This window comes from Giraffa tippelskirchi, chromosome 13 (genome assembly GCF_054371585.1).
Source record: "Giraffa tippelskirchi isolate mGirTip1 chromosome 13, T2T-mGirTip1v1.2.pri, whole genome shotgun sequence".
NCBI lineage: Eukaryota > Metazoa > Chordata > Mammalia > Artiodactyla > Giraffidae > Giraffa > Giraffa tippelskirchi.
This window is the reverse complement of record NC_137287.1, coordinates 120,778,936-120,798,274: the sequence shown is the minus strand read 5'-3', so window position 1 is coordinate 120,798,274 and position 19,339 is coordinate 120,778,936. Positions and strand designations below refer to the sequence as shown.

Here is a 19,339-nt window from a genome sequence, read left to right as displayed (position 1 = left end):
GATGGAGCTGCATAGTTGATGGATCGCAAAGAGTGGGACACAACTGAGCAAATAACGCTTTCACTTTCAAAGACCCGAATTAGGGTCTTCATCTCTGATTTCCAGCTTCTAGCATTATCTTCAACTCAGGATGGGCTCTTAGTAAACCCTGAATGAATGAAACATGCTGTCACAGAGCATCAGCAAGGATTGGTCAGGAGGGGAGGTTACACTTGTGAGAGAAGCCTATTTAGAATGAGAACACTTTAGATACATTTTTACCAAAGTCATCAACACTTTAATTTCCCTAACACACAAACTTATTAAAATTCTCATGCATGTCAACTCACTTTTACATAAAGATATTATCCCCCCTTTTTTTGTTATAGCAAACTAAGAAACTATGCAAAATGGAGATGCTGGAAGCCTTGAGGGTTGCCTGTTAGAAAGCCAGCTTTCCATAAGACATACAGAGTTCGAGCTGGGTTTTGTCTTCTTTCTTTCTATTTTTGATCCCTTCTATTTGAACACAGTTTTGATAATTCACATATCTTCTTTGCCAAAATTTATTTTCATATCAGCAATGGTAATAATGCATCATTAACTGGTAAGAAATCAAAAAAACCTGCAGCTTACTGTTAGTGTTTTAGTTATTTTATCACTTTAGGATTATTGCTTGCAGCTCTTTGAGAAAATGTTCAGCCACTGAGTTCCAGCGGGGAACCTGCCATGAACCAGCGCTCTGCGTGTTTCTTTTTTCCCAGTGTGCCCCTTGTTTCAACTTTCAAATGATATTTTCCCTGCTTATAAATGTTATGTAGTCAAGATAGAAAATATGGGAACCATGTTACAACTCTTCCTCCGACATACAAATAGGTTATGTCCTGATAAAGCCATCATTAAGTTGAAAATATTATTAAGTCGAAAATATCATTAAGTCAAAAATGCATTTAATGCAGCTAATCTACCAAACATAGCTTAGCTTCACCTACCTTCAACATGCTCAGAATATTTACATTAGCCAACAGCTGGGCTAATACAAAGCCCAACAAAGCCTATTTTGTAACAGGGTACGGACTATCTCATATAATGTATTGACTGCAGAGAGTGACAGTCATGGATTGTAGGGGTTCAGATGGCTGTACGTGTATCATTTGTTCATCTTTGGGATCCCACGGCTGAGCCACTGCCACTGCCCAGCCTCGGGAGAGGTGATCAGACTGCCTGGTGCCAGCCCAGGAAAAGATCGAAATCCGAAGTACGGTTCCATTGAATGCATATTGCTTTTGTACCATCGAAAAGGTCAAAAATTGTAAGTTGAGCCATCGTATAAATTGGGGACCATCTGCATATATATTAAGAAAAATTCAAAGACACTGGTAGTTTTACTACCCAGATGTAAAAATTGTGACCATTTTGATGTACTTTCATCTAATCTTTATTTTCTGTGCTTGGGTATGTTTTCTACTTTAGTTACAGAGCTAGGGTTGAATTGAGCATACTGTTTTCTTTTTATATACTATATTTGTCTTTATACCATTATATCTCCACAGAGCTGCAGCTCTCCATTTATACATATAAGGCACATACACATACATGCATATACACACACGTGCATATTTGGATTTTTTTAACAAACCAACAGGAAAACTTGTTCTTCGTGATAAACTATATATAGAGCTGTACAAAAACCAAGACAATAATCTCCAGCCTATTCTTACCCCACCCAAGGTAAGTAAGGTCTCTGTGTTCATACCAACTCAAAAGATAACTTAGAAAAGGTTTTTCCTTTATTTTTATAGTATTGCACTATATACATTTCTCTCTGATGTGAAAAATGAAAGTGTTAGTTGTTCAGTCGTATCCGACTCTTTGCGAGCCCACGGACTGTAGCCCACCAGGCTCCTCTGTCCATGGAATTCTCCAGGCAAGAATACTGAAGGGGGTAGCCATTCCCTTCTCCAGGGGATCTTCCCAACCCAGGGATCGAACCCAGATCTCCAGATTCTTTACCGTCTGAGCCACCAGTAAAGGTTTTTCCTTATTTTATAGTATCGCACTATGTACATTTCTTTCTACCTTGCTCTTATTCCACTTATTAACAGTACTGTGTGTCAGTACAGCAACGCCTAATTTTTTTTAAGCAAAAGGTAGAGTATGAATTATCATGTTATAAACACCCACCTCCATATTCGTGGATATTTCGGTTGCTTGGAGGTGTGTTTGCCATCACAAACTGCCACAGTAAATGTCTTACATAATTGCTCGTATTCATTTGCGCTTTATTTTCTTTCTGTAGGTTAGATCTCTCAAAGTGAGTGTCAGTGAGTTTCTGTAGTTTGCACTTGCGTAGATTGAGATGACTCTTTCAAAATGATAGTCTCACTGGGGTATGAGCCCCGGCTATCACCCGTCTCGGGTGTTACTGATCCTTTGAGGTTTGGTCAATCTGATGTGTGAAAATAGTAATCAGGACTCTGCATCCCCTGAGCTTGTGCTTCGCTCTCCATCTCCCTGACGCCTCTGCACAGACTTCTCATTATTTGCACTTTTTTATCTATGAACTTTAAACACATACTCTCTCATTTTTCTCTCTGGGTTGTCGGGCACCTGGGACATGAACCCCCTGTCTGTCACATGGATACCCTTTTTCATTGTACATTCCTATGAAAGTTTCCAATTTTTTTCTGTAATTAATGGTCTATTTGGATTTTATATCTCAACCTGATATATTTCAGTAATACAGACTTTGCAAAAGAAAAAAAAACATTCATTTCACTCTAAATTTTCAAATCTGTAGTATGTAATTCCATTTAGTCTCTTAAAATTATTTAGAAACTTCAGTATTTTTTTGGTCTAACAGCTTCCTGATTACCTTTTTTGTTTGTTTGTTTGTGGGGTTTTGAGAAAGGTTTTGGGGGGTTTTTGTTTTGTTTTGTTTTTTGACTTTTGGTTTGGTTTTGTGTCGTTGTTGGGTTTGGGTTTTTTGTTTTTTGGGGGTTTTTTGGTATTTTCAGTTTTCTCCTTAGGTAGTCTGCCAAGAGTTTATTTTGGTAAAAGTAAAGCTTTTGCTTTTATTTATTCTTTCTCTACTCCTCCTCCATTTTATTCACTTCAGCATTTATCTTTATTTCAGTATCGTCTTTATTAATTCTTTCCCCTGTTTTTCTTTCAGTTTATTAGTCTGATTTCCTGTATTGAGTTCACTTATTTTCAGCCTTTAATAGTAAAAGCATTTAAACCTATATATTTTCCAGTATGACTTAAAGATCATTTTTTTCAGTTTCAAAATCATGACTGTCATACAAATATAAACTGAACATGCATTAGCAATTTTATTTAATTCACTAATTAATGAAGGAATCAGTAAGATGTTACAACAGGTTCCAAGGAGAATTCAATGAAAGAATACTTAAACAGGCAATCAGGAATACTGAAGTGACTTCACAGACAGATGCGCAATTGGTCAATGTCTACAGGGCAGCCATCAGTTGCATTCCACCCTCAAAGTCAGTTTGCATTCTTACATGTTTTTGCATTATTGTATGTTTCTTAACTCACAAAGTTGTAAAATATCTCAAAAACACTGACAGGCATTGACCCCTATAGAATTAGGGAACCCAGATCTAGGATCTCACAGACCAGCCAGTAATCTTTTTTGCCTGTTTCCAAGTCTTTCAGAAATTTTCTTGACATCCATATCTCTATAGATTTTTATACGAAGCGTCTTTTCAAAAATTTCTAGATTCTTTGTTATTCCAATTTTAGCGTTGGTTGGTTGGTTTGGTGAGTTGGGGGGATAAAATCCAAGAGATTTATTTCTTATTTTTTTAAGTAAGTACAATTTGTGAAACTACATTTTGGTTTTTGATATTAATGTTTTGATCTGAGAATATGACGTGTAAAATATGTGCTTTTGGTAATTAGTTTTCATTATGGCCATGCACATGACCAATTTTTGTAAGTGTATGATGGAGGTCTATGAATTAAGCATGTTGATTTTGTTATTCAGATTTTCTGAATCCCTCTTAGTTTTTGTCTATTTGGTAAACTTTGAAATAAGTATTTTTAAACCTTTCACTATCATTGTGTTTTTTTATCAAGCTTTTCTTGTATTACTATGTTTCATTTTATTATATTTTGTCACATGTTGTTTGATGCATATAATTTTGTGGCTGTTATGTGTTCTTTGTCAATTTTACAATTTATCCTTTATGCCTGATCTTTCCATTTAAAAGCTTTTGGCCTTAAATTACACTTTATTTTGTGACAATATTCTAAGACTTATTTTATATTTTATTATATTTGTTCAGTTTATCCTTGCCCACTCTGTGGTTTAATATCTTTCTTTAATAGCATCTCTTTGCCTTTGGTTGGAGAGTTCAAACTGTTTGCATTTATCATAGTAACATATATTTAGTATTATTCATTTCTGTCTTATTTAATATTTACTACTTATTAAACTTTGTGATTTTCTTCTTTTCCCTTTCTAGCTTTTCACTTTGTTCTCAATCGTTCTTAGATATGTCTCCATTCTGCTAATAGTTACTTTCTAAACTTTAGTGATTATTCTTAAATTGCTTCCTCTACTGTTATATCAAATATAAATATTAACCAGGCGCCAACCTTTCATTAAGAATCTGCGTCCTCCTAAGAGGAGGCTGTCGGACCACATCTCTTTCTACAACCCTCTCCCCAAATCCTGGGTTTTGCTGAGATAGCTTCTAGATCGTTTACTTCCAGGCTTTTGTTAAATTTTACCCTACAGAATGTCTCTTATAATTCCCAAATTACCATCATCCACTGAGAGATAATCAAAGGTACAACATTCGTTAGTCACCGTAGTGTCTTAAACTCTTTTTCCTGTATTTATATCTTTGCTCTGATTTTTATCCTTATTCCATTAATCTCTTGAGTATATTCCTCAGAAAGGTCACATAGGTTGGTATTTCTTTTGTCCTGGCAGAGGAATAATACCTTTGGACAGAGGGTTCTTTTAAGTCATCTTTAAAATCTGTTCTCATGGAGATGAAAAGTTTGATACTGATCTGATCCAGTGGCCAGCAAAACTAAGATAAAATGGCAGTGTTGCCAGGGGGAAAAGGTTGGGAAGTCTCTCATCTCAGCCAGTCGGATTGAAAGAACCAGTCGCTGAAACTTCCAGACCTGAAACTAATCATTTCATCCTACTACTCAGCAACAAAATTATGGTTCTATAAATTGAAACACATTTTTTTATTCCCTTTGACCATAGGGCTCCAAGCTTTAAACACTTCTTTACATCAAATTATCATTAGAAACAACTTTTTGTTACGTTGTTAACATGTTTAGATAATTAAAAGTTTTTTAATTTACTGATAGATAGGCCTAGTTTTCAATCAGCTTACATATCTGTGATGAACATTACTTAAAAGTTTTTATCAGCTGCTAGATTGAGGGACAGATCACTTGCAGTTATATTCTCCGTTTTCATTTTTATTGATGTAAACCCTGAGAGGTCTCAGTCACATAAGTAAGGATATGGACATAGAAAGTGTATTGCTTCAGCAATGCTTTTCGATTATTTTAATTCCTTCTGAATTAAATACCAGAAAATCATACAACGATCAATCATAATTAATTGGGTCACTTTTGTTAAAAGCAAAGAACTGAAAACCACCTGAGATTTCCTTCCCAGATATGGAGCACTTACATTCTCAGCCTCGGCACCATAAATCAGCTTCTGGGTGTTTTCTTAGATGATCAGTTTTAGGGGAAAGCACATACAAAAGTGAAGGATCTGAGAACTGACTTCCTCAGTCACGCCCGTTCCCCTCTGGAGGAATCTTCTCTATTCCCCAAACACAAGAACCCCATTAAAGGCCCTAGCTATGGAGCGGGGCCTAGCAGGCTTCTGTAAGCCAGAGACAACAGCGAAGGAGAGGGTATAGTTGTGTCCCGGTAAAACTTTATTCATGGACATTGATATCTGAATTTCATACAGTTTTCAAGTGTCACAAACTATTGTTTTTCTTTTGTTTTTTTCCAACCGTTTCTTTTAAAAATGTGAAAACCATTCTTAGCTCACAGACCACACAAAAAACAGGTGTGTGGGGCCACAGTTCGCCAACCCTTGCCCTAGTACACCAGCACACAGTAGGCACATAACAGATTTTTATTAAATAAATAGCAAGAATGATTCTCAGTGATGAAAAGCTAGCATTTATTGACTCAGGATATGCCATGCATGCACTCATGCTAAGTCACTTCGGTCACGTCCGACTCTGCAACATCATCAACTGTAGCCCACCAGGCTCCTCTGTCCAACACGGTGCTAAATGCTGTACGTAGTTACCTCATCCTCCTAACAGCCCACGAGGGAGGCACAATTATTACCCACATTGTGCAGAAAAAGATGTTTCCCAACTTGCCTGGTGTAAGAATCACCCAGAAAACTTGTTAAAAAGGCCCGTGGCCACAGCCCAGCTTTGGAGATACCAATCCAAGGCACCTGTGAGGGGGCCTGAGAATCTGTGTTAGAAACAGCACCTCTGACTGTTTTTCTGATCCAGACAACATGGGAAATACTAAAAAATCAAAGGCTCAGAAAAGGTAAGAAACCCACCCAAGGTCACACAGCAAATTCCCTTGTAATGTTGCAGCCAACAGCCAACATTCACATCACCTACCCCTATTCTAATCAGCATGTCTTCTGTAGTCACGCCCTCCATCCAGTCTGGTGAGTCTGGGATTCTTCTCTACTCCCAGCCACCCCTGGGCCTCCCTGGAATATTAAGTGGGACTGGGCAGCTGCTGCTGGTGTGCCTGCCACACCCACCCCCAGATGTGAGTGACAGATGTGTTTTGTTGCATGTTGGTTTACAACTATAATTTGGGAAATTCAAAGGTAGAATCTTTGCTCTGAGCTTCTCACACACACCAAAATATTCAGTTTTATGTTTCGTATTATTCTGTCTTTCATTCTTCCACAAGGAAAAGGCCAAAAAAATAAATAAGTAAATGGTGCTCCTTGGGGAATGGTAGCTCCTGGGAAAGTTGTTTATTTCTAGGGAAGCAATACCACAATTATATCATGTATATAAAGAGACCGTGTAGTCCATCATCCAGTCGGGGACAGAGAGTGAGGCAGCACTCTGATAATTAGGATGGAGAGCAGCTGTAAGTAGCTTCCAGTATGCCCTTAGCACCCGTTCCAATGGAAGACCAAGCCAGAAGCTGGAAAATCACACCTAACGCTTTGCCCTAGCAATGGAAGGCAGCAGCAGAACGTAAGGCAAAGGTCAGAGTTTCATATCTCATGGGTCTGTTTTCCAAGAAAAATAACAAGTCACGTGCCACAGAGCTGATGGAGTTTGAGTTTTGACCTAATGCTTTAGAGATAAATGTATTATTACTATAAATGTATCACCTTTATCTGGGTATTCTTCGCCATGACTGGATTCCTATTTCCAATGTTGGTAGGCATAGTGGGTTAGATTTCTCTTTCCGACCTGCACTCCCTCCCTGGGACTGAGTCATCCTTACCCACCGTTGCCCATCAGTATCATGGTGGGTAGAGCGGCTTCCTGGCCCCGTTGACTCTGGGCGAAGCTTCGTGATTTGCTCTGGCCGATGACGCCGATGGGAAGAGGGGTCTTAACTGTGCCTGTGTGATCTGGCTCATCCTCCCAATTTCACGTGACCTGTCATGAGAGGCCCCGTGTGGATAAAGACCCAAGGAAGAATGAGCAGACGCGTGGAGTTGACCTGAACCCAACCAGCAGAGCCACAGTGACTCCCAGATCCATGAGAAAGAGTGTAAATATTTGTTGTCAAAAGCCATTGAGATTTTGAGGTTGTTACACAGCAAAAGCTAACACAGGAGACTATTAGTGAACATCCTCAATTGACAATTGTCTACTGAATTGCCGTATCCCATGTTTAGCATTTACCTGAATAAGTAAAACAATGTTTTCCCTACAATACCACTTGAAAATCACTTTCAACACAAGTATGATAAAAACAGTATTTGTCCTTATAAACTTTGAATGCAAATCCAGCAGGCCTCTTCTTCACATCTTATCTTACCTCCTTTTCCTTCCTTTTTTTTTTTTAAATTTTTGGTCAGTTCCCTTTTTTCAGAAAGGGAAAGAAACCTGCCCAGAGGCCTCCCCACTCAGTCTGCCCAAGACCAGTTAGTCTCCCTGTGGGCGTCTTTGTTAGAGGGCGCATGTGCCCTGCTGACTCTGAGACTCAGCGCATTCCAGAAGATACACAAGAGGAACGAAGTTCTGGAGATGCTTCAGGTTCTAAGAGAGTTTACATCTTTTCTTAAAGAGGATTCCATTCATTTCTGCCTGGCTCTAAGCTACTCTGTGTCTTCAGAAAGATCAGCAGAGTTCAGGTTAATCTGAAAGATGTGTATGTTGAAGGATCCATGAGAACTTAAAATTTTTTCAGTATTAAAAGTTCTTGCAAGTTGGCAGTCATCTTTACAGAGCTTCTTTCCACCTAATCCAGTGTAGGCAGCATCGTGCGTGCTAAGTCACTTCGTCGTGTCCAGCTCTTTGCGACGCTATGGACTGTGGCCCACCAGGCTCCTCTGTCCATGGATTCTCCAGGCAAGAATACTGGAGTGGGTTGCCATTTCCTCCTCCAGGAGATCTTCCCAACCCAGGGATCAAACCCAGGTCTCCGGCATTGCAGGCAGATTCTTTACCATCTGAGCCACCAGGGTGTCTAGGGGTAAAAAATAAAAAGGGTTCTATGAAGCAGTTTGTTAGAGCTGGGTCTCTGAAGAACACGTGGATATCACTCAAAGCCCTTGCGAGCCTGGGCTGTACAGCAGGCCCGTGGAGAAGTGGAACGTGGATGGCAGTGGTTAGGAAGGAAGGCTCTGGAGTCAGATAAGTGGGGGTTAGAATTTCAGCTCCATTGTTATCCCAGAGAATGAAAATGACCCAGACAAGTGACCTAACCTCTCTGAACCTCAGTTTCGTCTTCTGCATAATGTGAGAGAAGAACCGTGCCTGCCTTATAGTATTGTAAAGAATTACATAAAATAATACATGTTAAATAAAATAATGCATGTTAAGATACAGAAAATTAGCAAAGGGGAGAAGAAAGGGAGAGGGGACAAATCGGGAGTGTGGGATTAACAGATACACATACTATGTGTAAAACAGATAAGCAACAAGGATAAACGGTATAGCCATATCCATTATCTTATAATAACCTATAATGGAATATAATCTACAAAAATACTGAATCACTATACTGTATACCTGAAACTCACATAATATTGTAAAGCAACCATACTTCAATTTAAAAAGAAAAACAAAAAGAATATAATATATGTTAGGTGCCTAACACATGTGAAAGGCGCTCAGTTGTGTCCGACTCTTTGAGACCCCATGGACTGTACAGTCCGTGGAATTCTCCAGGCCAGAACACTGGAGTGGGTAGCCTTTCCCTTCTCCAGGGGATCTTCCCAACCCAGGGATCAAACCCAGGTGTCCTGCATTGCAGGCGGATTCTTTACCAACTGAGCCACTGAGGCCCAGCGGCTCAGCTGTATATGCTATATATCCCATATATGCTGATGGGATATAAATTAGTATGGCCACATTGAAGTAGAGTTTAGCATTTCCTAGGGAATTTTAACATAAGCATATGTTCTGATCCAGGCATTTCTCCCACACTACATTTCTCAAACTTACCATGCATGAGACTCACCAGGGGATTTTGTTATTAGTAAAATGCAGATTCTGGGCATAGAGAAACTTATACATATGAATCAGGAAACCTGTGCAAGAATATTCGTAGCTATATTGCTCGTGATTACAAATTGGAGACCACCCGTTGTCAGTGAAGGTGTAGATGAAGTGTGAATATATTCACGGGGCAACAGTGAACCAACCACAGCTGCCTGCAGTGACCTGGTGAATCTCACAGGCTTCAAGGAGCGAGTGAAGGAAAGTTAACTCATCCCACTCCACGAGTGGCAACACTAAGCAACGTGTTTAGGTGATGAAACTATTTTTAAATAATGCACAGAATTAGAGATTGTGGAAGCAGGTGGCTGAAGGAAGGAGAAGCTGATATGGAACGCATGAAGGGCTTCTTTAGTGCTAAGAATCTTCCCTATCTTCCTGTGTTGATGGTTATTCAGGTGTTATTCCTTAAATTGCACGTTTATGTTTTGTACATTCTTGTACATGTGCCAAATTTTAAATTTTCAAACTTAAAAGAGTGTGAAAAGGCATATAGCCAAGATGTCTCACTCAGACAACTGTGTCACAAATACTGCTGTCGTGTCCCCAGAGATAACTCATGTTACCAGCAACCTGGTCTCCTCTGCATTCACAAGTTTATGCGAGAATGTGCATGTATGTAAATGTGTTAAATTTTATCACGATACTATGGCGTGTATGCATGCGTCTTGAAGAATATTCCATCTGTGCACAGGGAAATTATTTTTATGGTCACAAATGATTTATTCCATTGTATGATACAAATATAATACACATACTATGTGTATTACTATTACTATACACATACTATGTGTATAATACACATACTATGTGTAAAACAGATAAGCAACAAGGATAAACGGTATAGCCATATCCATTATCTTATAATAACCTATAATGGAATATAATCTACAAAAATACTGAATCACTATACTGTATACCTGAAACTCACATAATATTGTAAAGCAACCATACTTCAATTTAAAAAGAAAAACAAAAAGAATATAATATATTCTTTAGTAATGTTAATTAACTTTTAACCATAAAGTAGTATGTTAACCTGCTCCCTATTTAAAAAAAAACAATCACTGAGTATAATGTTCTCTTAGGCACATGTGTGGGTATCTTAGGTTCTCCAATCCTTCCCCCCCAAACTGCTCCCTGCCCACATCTTCCTTAACTCATAGCCAGCATGCATGCGTGGTCAATCATGTCTCTCAACCACGTCTGACTCGTTGCAAACCCATGGACTGTAGCCCACCAGGCTCCTCTGTCCATGGGATTTCCCAGGCAAGAAGACTAGAGTGGGTTGCTATTTCCTCCTCCAGGGGATCTTCCCGACCCAGGAATCAAACCTGCATCTCCTGCGATGGTAGGTGGATTCTTTACCACTGAGCCACCTATGAGAATCCCATAGCCAGTGTGCATTCTGCCAAAACGTTTTTCCCCTGGACATTCATTTTTTACCATTAGAAACATGTGGAATTGAATATGTGTTCATGTCTATGTGGGCTTCCCTGGTGGCTCAGCTGGTAAAGAATCTGCCTGCAATGTGGGAGACCTGGGTTCGATCCCTGGGTTGGGAAGATCCCCTGGAGAAGGGAAAGGCTACCCACTCCAGTGTTCTGGCCTGGAGAATTCCATGGACTGTACATTTTGTAGAACTTGTTTTCCCTCTTCAGTGCAGTCTGTCTAGAGCTCTAGCCATGCCTATAACCATAAATCTGCCTGAGTACTTTTTATTTGCTGCCTGATGTAGCTAAACCACAATTGAATCTAACCATTCCTCTATTGTTGGGCATTTAGATTGTTTCTCAAGGGGTTTTGCTATGACAGTGGTATTGCAACAAACATCCTTGGACCTTCCCCCTTGGCACATGTGCAACCGTTTCTCTGAAGAATCAATGCAAAGCAGAACTGACAGACCATTGGCAGGGCATATCTAAAGACTCATTGCCGAATTGCCCTCCAAAGGCACTATAAATATTCACACTCCCACTAGCAATGCATGAGAGGACTAATCTCCTTGCACTCTTACTAAAAGTAGATGTTACCAGCATTCTCAATTTTTATTGAGCTGATAGGTGAAAAAACAAGGACTTTATGGTTAATATTCATTCCAATAATTGGGCTTCCCTGGTGGCTTAGTCAGTAAAGAATCCTCCTGCAGTGCAGGAGACCCAGGTTTGATCTGGGTCTCAGGAAGGTTCCCTGGGTCAGGAAGATTACCCTGGAGAAGGAAATGGCAACGTAGTCCAGTATTCTTGCCTCGGAAATCCCATGGACAGAGAAGCCTGGCAAGTTACAGTCCACAGTCAGACACAACTTAACAACTAAACCACCACCACCCCCCTTATAATTAGTGATGCTGAACACCTCTTACACATTTGTTGCACAGAATCTGCATTTAACATGATCCCCAGGTCAATCTTCCACACGTTAAAGTTGGAGAAGCCCTGGAGTCAGAATCTGCTTTTTAACAAGGTCCCCCGTGATGCCCACGCATAGTTTGAGAAGTGCACTGGGGCGGGCCGAGCTGGACCACAGCGTACGCTCACCTTCGCTGACACGGGGTGCACGTGTGTTTACCTTTTCTGTTCAGACAGGATGTAAAATAGTACTTCCGTGTATTTTTAACTTGTGTTTCTTTCATCATAAGTGAGCTTAAGACCTTCTTTTCAAATTCTTGTGAGCTATATTTTTCTTCTCTGGAAACAGAGAATTGTGTTTTTATTTATTTCTCTTAAAAAAGAAATTACCTGACCAATTAAATGAGTGCTAGTACTTACTAGAGAGAGAAACTGCATGAAGGCACGAGAATCTGCAGCTCAGGAAGGTTGATAATGACAGCACACGCTTGTTTGCTTCCTATTTATTCTCACATAAAACGAATATCTGTCTCAAGTTCACTGGAACCAATTCTTTTTTTTTTTTTGGTCACACCACGAAGCTTGTGGGATCTTCTCCAGCCAGGGATCAAACCCAAGTCCTCAACAGTGAAAGCTCAGAGTCCTAATCACTGGACTTCCACGGAATTCTGGAAACCACCAGTTCTAGATGAGCGTTAGCTGCTGCTGCTGCTAAGTCACTTCAGTGTCTGACTCTGTGTGACCCCATAGACAGCAGCCCACCAGGCTCCCCGTCCCTGGGATTCTCCAGGCAAGAACACTGGAGTGAGTTGCCATTTCCTTCTCCAGTGCGTGAAAGTGAAAAGTGAAAGTGAAATCGCTCAGTCGTGTCTGACTCTGCGCAACCCCATGGACTACAGCCTACCAGGCTCCTCCGTCCATGGGATTCTCCAGGCAAGAGGACTGGAGTGGGGTGCCATTGCCTTCTCCGTGAGCATTAGCTACTATTATAGAAAACTGTAACTCTTACCCTACTGTTATAAATAACTGTTAACATTTACAGTCCTGCCTCTGTAGCAGTCACTGTTCCCTGTACTTCACATGTATGAAGTTCATTCACCCTCGCTGCCACCCTGGGTGTATTAGCATCCCCATTTTATTGATGGGAAAACTGGGGCACAGGGCGGCTTTCTCAAGGTCACGTGGTCTCAGAGCCGGGCTTCTCTCCCCGGCCGGCCCCAGTGCCTGTGCTTAGTAATGACAGGACACCCACGCTGGGATCTCTGCAGCGCTTTGTAAGGAGATGCTGAGCGACCAGGAGAAACCTCCTGTGTAATTCAGCAATATGCCTTATCTCTTGGCAAAATGCTTGCTTAAATTATCAAAATTACAAATATACTCCATTTTTCTTTTACAAAGTGACAAGCCTTAAAAATTGACTTTCTCTGTGAAGAAAGGGAACTACCTAACAACTATTTTTTTAAAAAAACTCAAGATAAAAGTAATATATGTAAAGAATGAGAAAGTAACTAGGGACTTCCCTAGCAGTCCAGAGGTTAAGACTCCACACCCCCGGGGCAGGCACCACAGGTTTGAACCCTGAGAGGGGGAACTTCCAGATGTTCAAGCGGGATTTAGGAAAGACAGAAGAACCAGAGATCAAATTGCCAACATCCATTAGATCAATGAAAAAGCAAGGGAGTTCAAAACAAGCCATCTACTTCTGCTTTATTGACTACGCCAAAGCCTTTGTGTGGATCACAACAAACTGGAAAATCCTTCAAGAGATGGGAATACCAGACCACCTGACCTGCCTTCTGAGAAATCTGTATGCAGGTCAAGAAGCAACAGTTAGAACTGGACATGGAACAACACACTGGTTCCAAACTGGAAAGGAGTACATCAAGCCTGTATATTGTCACCCTGGTTATCTAACTTATATGCAGAGTACATCATGAGAAACACTGGGCTGGATGAAGCCCAAGCTGGAATCAAGATTGCTGGGAGAAATATCAATAACCTCAGATACAAAGATGACACCACCCTTATGGCAGAAAGTGAAGAAGATCTAAAGAGCCTCTTGATGAAAGTGAAAAAGGAGAGTGAAAAAGTTGGCTTAAAGCTCAATGTTCAGAAAACTAAGATCATGGCATCCGGTCCTATCACTTCATGGCAAATAGATGGGGAAACAGTGGAAACAGTGACAGACTTTATTTTTGGGGGCTCCAAAAATACTGCAGATGGTGACTGCTGCCATGAAATTAAAAGACACTTGCTCCTTGGAAGAAAAGTTATGACCAACCTAGACAGCATATTAAAAAGCAGAGACATTACTTTGCCAACAAAGGTCCTTCTAGACAAGGCTATGGTTTTTCCAGTAGTCATGTATGGATATGAGAGTTGGACTATAAAGAAAGCTGAGTGCCAAAGAATTGATGCTTTTGAACTGTGGTGTTGGAGAAGACTCTTGAGAGTCCCTTGCACTGCAAGGAGATCCAACCAGTCCATCCTAAAGGAGATCGGTCCTGGTTGTTCACTGGAAGGACTGATGTTGAAGCTGAAACTCCAGTACTTTGGCCACCTGATGCAAAGAACTGACTCATTGGAAAAGACCCTGATGCTGGGAGAGATTGAAGGCAGGAGGAGAAGGGGACGACAGAGGATGAGATGTTTGGATGGCATCACTGACTCGATGGACATGAGTCTGAGCAAACTCCAGGAGTTGGTGATGGACAGGGAGGCCTGGCGTGCTACAGTCCATGGGGTCGCAAAGAGTCAGACAAGACTGAGCAACTGAACTGAACTGAGGGTAACTATGATCCTGCATGCCCAGAGACAAGACCAAAGAAAAAAAAAGAAGTTCTAAAAAAGAAAGTAAGTAGTTTCCAAGAGGAACATGATATGGAGTGAATATTTGAAATGGAGTGTTTGGCCAGGATTCCTTTGTTAGGCGATTTTGTTGCTGAAAATAAAGAAAAGTTGTCACCTATAAAAACCTCTATCTGCATGTTTAAACTTGGCAATAGAATTTCCTAATCTTTTTAAATCTCTTCCCCCTAAAGAGCCTCAATGGGTTTGAAATCCACTTGTTACACATATAGTGGTGCATCCTCTTTAGTTTAGTTTGTAGAAGCCCCAGGTTGATTATCAGGGAAAATTAAAATTTACAAGCTGGATTTCAAAGAAAATGACGAGTCAATTTGTATTAACTGGTGAATGGGATTAAAAAGGGAGAACCGAAACTTAAGCACAGCCAATGGTACTCGGCTTTTTTCTATATATTCTGTGAGGTTTTCTCCTCCTCAGTTTTTCAGTGATGACCCTGAAATTAAGCCATTAAAACGAAACATGGTACGGAGCTTTATTTAGGATCATAACTTGAATGGATGTATTATAAAACACTAACACAATGTCTTCAAAAAAGGAAACAAATTTTAATCTGTTGCTGTCATGATACTTGTAGAAAACATTGATAATTTTTCATTTTGTTTTTGGTAGAAATATATGCAAGGATAATGCAAGTCAAAACCATAGTGAAATATCTTTGTACATCAACTTGATTGGCAAAAACTAAGACATCTGATAATATGGAGTGTGAGAAAGAAGGTGGCTCCATGGTCCCTCTTACTTCACTGGGAAAGTGAGGTTGATGCCTCCACTATTTCATCATTTCCTTAGTCTCTTACAGTCCAACCAATGTATGCATTCATTTAAGAAACTGACACTTTTCAGAAAGATCATAGCCGCATTAGTCACAAGGCAAAGACTGGTAAACAACCCAAGTGCCCATCACCAGGAAAGCAGATAATCACACTGGAATATTACACATCAATCAAAATGGTAGAACAACAGTGACAATTTGGATGACCTTAGCAATATAATAAATGAGGGAGTAATTCCTGGGAGATTACATTCCCTTTTATTTTTTCTTTTTAGTATTTGTTGATGTGGACCATTTTTTGAAGTCCTTGTTGAATTTGTTACAACATTGTTTCTGTTTTATATTTTGATTTTTGGCCCCGAGGCACCTTGGAATCTTAGCTCCCTGACCAGGGATCAGACACGCACCCCCTGCATTGGAAGGCAGAACCAGTGGACCGCCAGGGAAGTCTCTACGTTCCCTTTTAATGGAGTTCTTGAAAAATTAAGATTTAAGGAATATGTGTAGGTGCAAAAAAGAAAAAAAAAAAAACATGTCAAGGGGGAAAAAAGGCAAAGAAATGAAGAATGGAGGGTTTAGGTTGATGGCTACTAAATTGGGGGAGGGCTTAAGGGAGGTATATGAGAAATGCAGGTTATGGTTAAGATCCTGGCACAGGATTGTGGGTTCCCTGGTATTAATTATATCACAATAAGCCAAGGAACAAACAAGCAACCAAACAAATGCAGGCCAGCGACAGATCAGGGATGACAACGGGACATGTATTGATACCAAAGATTGGTTAATCCAATTCTGTGCACCTGAGCTGAAGAAATGATCTCTGCCCACAGCAAATACAAACACAGGCACACACCTTGAGTGGTAGAGCGCCATCAGACCTCTCCCAACCTCGGGCTACACCATTTCCTCTTTCAACTTCCCCAGAGGCAACCCTAATGGCAGAAAGCAGAGAGGAACCAAAGAGCCTCTTGATGAAGGTAAAAGAGGAGTGTCAAAAAGCTGGCTTAAAACTTAACATTCAAAAAACTAAGATCACGGCATCCGGTCCCATCACTTAATGGCAAATAGATGGGGAAACAATGGAAACAGTGACAGACTTTATTTTCTTGGGCTCCAAAATCAGTGCAGACAGTGACTGCAGTCATGAAATTAAAAGCTTGCTCCTTGGAAGAAAAGCTATGACAAACCTAGACAGCGTATTAAAAAGCAGAGACATCACTTTGCCGACAAAGGTCCATCTAGTCACAACTGTGTTTTTTCCAGTAGTCATGTATGGATGTGACAGTTGAACCATAAAGAAGGCTGAGCACTGAAGAAAGGATGCTTTCGAACTGTGGTCTTGGAGAAGACTCTTGAGCGTCCCTTGGACAGCAGGGAGATCCAACCAGTTAATTCTAAAGGAAACCAACACTGAATATTCACTGGAAGGACGGATGTTGAAGGTCCAATATTCAGGCCACCTAATGGGAAGAGCCGACTCATTGGAAAAGACCCTGATGCTGGAAAGATAGAAGGCAGAAGGGGACGACAGAGGGTGAGATGGTTGGATGGCATCATTGACTCAATGGATGTGAGTTTGAGCACTCTGGTAGATAGTGAAGACAGGGAAGCCTGGCGTGCTGCAGTCCATGGGGTCGCGAAGAGTGGGACACAATTGAGCAACTAAACAAAAACAAGAGGCAACAAGTGCCACCTGATAATCCTTCCGAGCCATTCCAAAGAGATACACGACACACACAAGCACACGTGGATGTTTTGAAATGGCTTTACCTGCATGTGTGCCTGGAGGGCTTCCCTGGTGGCTCAGTCAGTCAAGTACTGAAGGCTCAGTACTGCCTTCAGTGCAGTACAGGAGATGCAGGTTCAATCCCTGGGTCAGGAAGATCCCCTGGAGAAGGAAAGGGCAACCCGCTCCAGTATCCTTGCCTGGGAAATTCCATGGACAGGGGAGACTGGCGGGCTACAGTCCATGGGGCCGAAAGAGTCGGACACGACTTAGCGACTAAACCACCACCACCACCACTGGATCATCGAAAAAGCAAGAAAGTTCCAGAAAAACATCTATTTCTGCTTTATTGACTATGCCAAAGCCTTTGACTGTGTGGATCACAATAAACTGTGGAAAATTCTGAAAGAGATGGGAATACCAGACCATCTGACCTGTCTCTTGAGAAACCTGTATGCAGGTCAGGAAGCAACAGTTAGAACTGGACATGGAACAACAGACTGGTTCCAAATAGGAAAAGGAGTACGTCAAGGCTGTATACTGTCACCCTGCTTATTTAACTTATATGCAGAGCACATCATGAGAAACGCTGGGCTGGACGAAGCACAAGGTGGGATCAAGATTGCCGGGAGAAATATCAATAACCTCAGATATGCGGATGACACCACCCTTATGGCAGAAAGTGAAGAAGAACTAAAGAGCCTCTTGATGAAAGTGAAAGAGGAGAGTGAAAAAGTTGGCTTAAAGCTCAACGTTCAGAAAACTAAGATCATGGCATCTGGTCCCATCACTCCATGGGAAATAGATGGGGAAACAGTGGAAACAGTGTCAGACTTTATTTTTTGGGGCTCCAAAATCATTGCTGATGGTGATTGCAGCCATGAAATTAAAAGACACTTACTCCTTGGAAGGAAGGTTATGGCCAACCTAGATAGCATATTTAAAAGCAGAGACATTACTTTGCCAACAAAAGTCCGTGTAGTCAAGGCTATAGTTTTTCCAGTGGTCATGTATGGATGTGAGAGTTGGACGGTGAAGAAAGCTGAGTGCCGAAGAATTGATGCTTTTGAACTGTGGTGTTGGAGAAGACTCTTGAGAGTCCCTTGGACTGCAAGGAGTTCCAATCAACCCATCCTAAAAGAGATCAATCCTGGGTGTTCATTGGAAGGACTGATGTTGAAGCTGAAACTCCAATACTTTGGCCACCTTGTGAGAATAGTTGACTCATTGGAAAAGACCCTGATGCTGGGAAGGATTGGGGGCAGGAGGAGAAGGGGACGACAGAGGATGAGATGGTTGGATGGCATCACTGACTCGATGGACATGCTGCTGCTGCTGCTAAGGTTTGGGTAAACTCCGGGAGTTGGTGATGGACAGGGAGGCCTGGCGTGCTACAATTCATGGGGTCACAAAGAGTCGGACACGACTGAGCGACTGAACTGAACTGAATTGAACCACCACTGTATGTGCACGTAGGCACACGTCCCAAAGAAAGCTTTAAAAGTTGCTTTTAAAAACGTCGTGGAAATTTAACCTTGAGTGGCTTCACCGGGCTTTACACAGACATGTTTACAATCAACCTACAACTTGATAATCAACAGGAAATTTGAGGAAAACAGCTCTTTGAGAAATAGAAAAATGAGCTTCTCGCAGGCAGTCCCCTAGGGTTTGTCAAGGGTAAACTTCACAAAAGGTGAATTACAGGATGAAGCGGAAACCGCACGGGGCTGGACCAGCCACCGAAGAAGAACTCACCCGCGGCTATGTTAGAAATACGGATTCCCAGGCGCCGCCCCCACGGGTTCAGAGCTGAACCTGAGTCTTTTAAACCAAAGCCCCCACGTGACGCTCAGGTTCGGGCAAGCTCCGGGCACAGCCCCGCCTTAAGTAACTC

The 19,339-nt window shown here is 41.2% G+C and overlaps 1 protein-coding gene across 5 annotated transcripts in view; it reads left to right on the top strand.

Moving 5' to 3' along the window:
* The window catches only part of ZFP64 (ZFP64 zinc finger protein), a 142,563-nt gene that overhangs the window by 100,904 nt on the left and 22,320 nt on the right, over positions 1-19,339 (top strand). The window lies entirely within an intron of this gene.